This window comes from Lactuca virosa, chromosome 4 (assembly GCF_052849685.1).
Source record: "Lactuca virosa cultivar CGN04683 chromosome 4, Lactuca_virosa_CGN04683_v6, whole genome shotgun sequence".
Lineage (NCBI taxonomy): Eukaryota > Viridiplantae > Streptophyta > Magnoliopsida > Asterales > Asteraceae > Lactuca > Lactuca virosa.
Genome location: NC_136429.1, coordinates 36,038,886 through 36,043,877, shown reverse-complemented (window position 1 = coordinate 36,043,877; position 4,992 = coordinate 36,038,886). Strand labels below are relative to the sequence as shown.

The 4,992-nt window shown below is 35.0% G+C and overlaps 1 non-coding gene across 1 annotated transcript; it reads left to right on the top strand.

Moving 5' to 3' along the window:
* The first annotated feature begins 213 nt into the window (after positions 1-213).
* LOC145110524 (small nucleolar RNA R71) lies at positions 214-320 on the top strand. Its single transcript, XR_013709902.1, has one exon. It is a non-coding gene; the product is annotated as a small nucleolar RNA R71 (small nucleolar RNA).
* The last annotated feature ends 4,672 nt before the right edge of the window (positions 321-4,992 follow it).

The window sequence follows — 4,992 nt, the reverse complement described above, 5'->3', positions numbered from 1 at the left end:
TACCGATGCATATAATCCAAAGTTGCATTCACCGTCCCTCAAGTCGTGTCATTTCAAGGGTTATGATATTCTCTTGAGTGTTTAGAGAATTCTTCAATCAACCCCTTTATCATAGCTGGTGCTTACTTCGTGAGTGGTCCTTGGGAATCAAGAAGTTGCCTGGTTGTCACATTTACCCCATCATAGATAATGGAGACCTCTTGTTGAACATTGATGTCATTCTAGAGGCAATTTCTCAACAAACCTTTTTATCTCTCCCATGCCTCATAAAGTGATTTGCCTCCTAGCTGTTCAAAATTGGAAATTGCTTTCTTTAACTTTGCGACTTTCGATGGGGGGCAAAACTGTTGAATGAATTCTTCACGCATCTTTGGCCATGTTGTTATTGATCTTGGAGGGAGTTCCTTCAACCAATCCTTTGCGGATCCCTTGAATGTAACCGATAGCATCCTTAGTAGCACAGTCTCGCGAGGCACATTTGGAATGTTGAAGTAGGCGGCTATGTCGTTGACCTCGTCAATATGCTTGTAGGCATCCTCGTGATCCTTCCCGTAGAATGGGATGTCCTTCAGTTGGGCGAGTATGTGACCTTTCAGCTCGAAGTTTGCTGTTTCTGGAATCGCAGGTTGCACAAGAGCTGGCCCTGTATCATCACACATCCTCTTCTTGTACTCCTCCATTCAAATGTCTTCAATGTCTGCCATCACTACTTCTGACTCGGGTTCAATCTCTTTTTCAGATTTGGGTGTTTTGGGCTCATAATCCGCTACCTTCTTGTCGTGGGTTTTGTTGAAGCCTTCAGAATTGCTTAATTCCCCGGCTGTTTTGTCCATCTTTTTGCGAAAAGCCGATTCCGGATCCTCTAATGGTGGTCCTACTTGAGATTTGGATCTTCGGGTCCTACACTAACTGAAACAAAACATAAATTCACGCGTAAAACAAACAAAAATGAAGAAATTGAAAACTGGAAGTACACCAAACACGGCATGGTTATTTCTGACCACGGCGTGTTTAACGCAAAAACAGAACAAAAACAAAAATAAAATTCTAAACAGAAAACTAGTAACTTTGTATTAGAAAAATCTCACACAAAGGATCGATAACAATTAGCTAATAAAATTACTACAGGGAGCAATAATGATAATTAAAATTACTACTAATGTTAACTAATTTAAACAATTATTAAAGAGGGGGGGGGGGAGGTGGGGCGTTTCTCTAGTGTTACAAGACTAGAAACTTAAATAAGCACTTAAACACTTAGCAAGGAATCAATTGACAACTATTTAAAGAACAAAAGACGATTTGAAACAAGAATATTAAATAGATTTCCGATTAGATTCGATTTACTTACTCATATGGTTGATTTCGTGGAAAGTGCAATGGATTAATGTGTCATCAATTACCGATTTCTAATATGATTAGGTTAATGTTCACTAGACTAATCCTTTTGCAAACAAATCAATTCAAACAGTGATCAATTGATTAAACTAATATGTTTAGTAGTATTAATTCGAATCATGTAAGACTTATAGTGGTGATTAACTTAATTGGTTTATTAAATTAACTCATATATGGTTGTTCATCATATATAACTCACAAATCAATTTATTTATTTTCTTATTAATCCTGGGTTTTATTCAAAACACTAGTCTTACAATCTTGATGGTCACAAAACTATAAGATTCAAGCAATCAAGAAAGATGTTCATACAATCTCAATTAACTTAGTAATTAACAGAAAAATAATTATCATTAACATATAAGGTTCTTTTAACAAACAAGCATGATGAATAATCAAATCAACACAATCCAAAACCACAAAATCAACACATAGTTTTCAGATCCTCTACTCTAAATGAAAGTAAGCTTTTTTATCCCATAACTTCAGCAAATACAATCATAAAAACGAAATTCAATATTGCAAACATGATGTAAACAAAGGAATTAGGTAAAGTAAAGATGATTTGCCTTAGAAATCTTCAAAAACAAGATTTCAATCGAATTCTGCGATCCACAGCTCCTAAGGGATGTCTCTGGTCTCCAAAAGTCGATAAAAACTTCCAACATAAGTTAGGGTTTAAAAGATAAATGATCCAAATATAGATTCTAAAAAACGGTACAACACATCATGTTTAGACTCCAACACACCGTGTTCTTCATTAAAAACAAATATCCGGCAAGGCAATATTCCATCGCGAATCTTCAACATTACACACCGTGTTTGAGGTAAACACGTCGTGTTCTTCTTAAATTTCTTCTTCTTCTTTGAGATTCAAAGATCCTAGCTTCCATTCACCAATTTCGCTTCCTTTTCCATCCGAGCATGTCTTAGCTACTGCAAAATCAACTTTCAACCAATTAAGTAACTTTTGTTCAATAATTGACAGGAATGCAACATAAAATATTAAGATAATGCATGAATTATATGACTAAATATGCACATATCACTTTCCCCCGATCATCTGAAGTACCTAAAACATAAAACTTAAACTATAAGACAAAGTTTAGTGAGTTACTTCAAACTACCACCACAAAACATATAACAACATGCATAATGGTTCCACAACCATCGGGCTGGATTACCCCTGAGCCCACAGCATGATTCTGGCATGCCTTTCTGACCCAAAACTTATGTTTGGATTTCTCCCGAGCCCATAGCATAAGTCTGCCTTGCCTTCCCGACACTCAGCTTATGCATGGCTTGATCGCGACCCCACAACATAAGTCTGGTTTGCCTTTACTACCCACAACTTTTGTCTAGATTGCTCCTGGGTTTGTTGGCTTCCACACAGAGCAATATTACCTCAACCCAATCGCACAATGTCGACATATGCAACAGATAAAAATATAAAAAACAAACAGGTAATCATACAGATCTAACAGGTCACTACAACATAACAACATCCTATATACTAGGATGTATAACCGAATGAGCTGGTATTGGTGCCTTCGACCCATGGGTATAGTGAGGAAACTCACCTCATAGTCTGAAAAGATACGAAAAAAGAACGATGCTCCAAAATCAACTCTACAGATCACCTATACAACAAACAATAGCCTAAACTCAAACTACAACTCAAAATACCCAAAATACCCTTAGGTCAAACTTGGTCAAAATCCTGGTCAAAGGTCAAAAGTCAAAAGGTCAACGAGTTAACTTAGACTGAGTACACTCGGCGTACTCAGCCACTACGCCCATCGTAGTGCACCCTTCGTCCGGTTATAGGGTCTCGACCAGGTACGTGCAGCGTACCATCAGGTACGACTAGCATACTCGACTGCCACCTTTTCTTTTCTATTAAGTGCTTAATCTATTAAGACACCACATCCAAGACTCATATCTAGTTCCAAATAACGTCATAAGTCATAAAGTTTCCAAATTTATGAATTTCCTAGGATAGAAAGGGTCCAACAACTAAACCCTAACTTAATACACAAACCAAAAGCTCATATCTCATGCATGACGAAATGAAATGTCACACCCCCAAACCGGAATGGCGGAAACGTTCGGGGTGGAGGACGTCATGTTTAGTATCACAACAATGCATAATAGTAATCAAAGTACAACAACAACCATTGTATTTACAAAGTTATAAGTTTTACATCTGTATTCAAAACATAATGTACATGACACCAAAAGTACAAGTTTTAAAGACATGAGTTTAGATAGCTCTATCTTCTCAAAAGCTGTGGATGTACCTGTTTAGTATTTCCCTAAGAATACAAGTAGTTTTGAAAAGGTGTCAACAATTAAGTTGGTGAGTTCATAAGTATGTTTATAACTGAAATCTGTTTTCTTGTTCTTTGATAAAGTAATCATGTTTTCCCAGAAAATCCTATATTTTATGTTGTATATGTATTTATGTTCTGAACTAGTATTATATAGTTTTAATTCACATAAAACTATAAGATGAATCTTTTCCCTAAATCTTTTACCTATAGTAAAATAGTATTTTGTATCTTATACTATTATGAATTCTCTGTAGAAGCCTAGGTTTACCATTTGTAAAATAATGTGTTATAGTATTATTATTATAAAACTATCTGAAGTTGTTTCTTTATTCATACACTAATCATTTAATTCAATACCAAATTGTGAGTTATTATAACCACACTAGATGACCTAAGATGACCTGAACACGAAGTTCTTCAGGCGTCGCAAAAACTACAACATTTGTCACCACAAGTCTGCCGACCTAGCTGTTGCAAGCAGCTTTGGTGCGGGATGGTCAGTCCCGTATAGATCTATACATAAGTGTCACGCTCCCCCTCAAGGAGATTCTGGTTATAATTTTAGGACTTTTGTTGGTACTTGGAAAAGTACTTGAAGATTGTCTCACAAATGCTATATTGATGATTAAGTGTGAAATAATGAAAAGTTACTTAGAAATAAATACACTGTAAATAAGTTTCATAAACTATGTTTTCAGTAAAGTATTCTGTTTGTTTTCTGAAAAATATTCTCTACTTGTTTTCTGTTATGTACTCTGTTGATTTTCTGTTATGTATTCTGAACCTTGAAACCAATGAATAAGTTCTCTAAACTATACCAATTATAGTTTACTATTAGTTCTAATTTAATGAAAACCTTTGTTAACTTCTTGTAAAAATCTGTAATACTATTGTTCTACGAAATCTACTATGTGTACTTAAATAATATTAAACAGTTTGAAAACCATTTTATATTTATATAAATGTAATATTTATATAATTGAGATTAATTAGACCTTCGATTAAATAATTTTACCCCAATCCCACAACCAAACAAGGAACAGGAAATGGGGTCAAATTACATATTCTAAATCTTCTGAATCCAAATTATATAATGTAGGGGTATGAACTCACCTTTTGTACCCCAATCCCCAGCCCTATATGTATTTCATGTAATATATATGTATATTTTTAGTGAATATAATCACAAATATGATAAGGAAATGGACCAATCTGTAAGTTTAACTTAGAAATAAGAGTGTTAAAAGCAAAGATGGAAGGC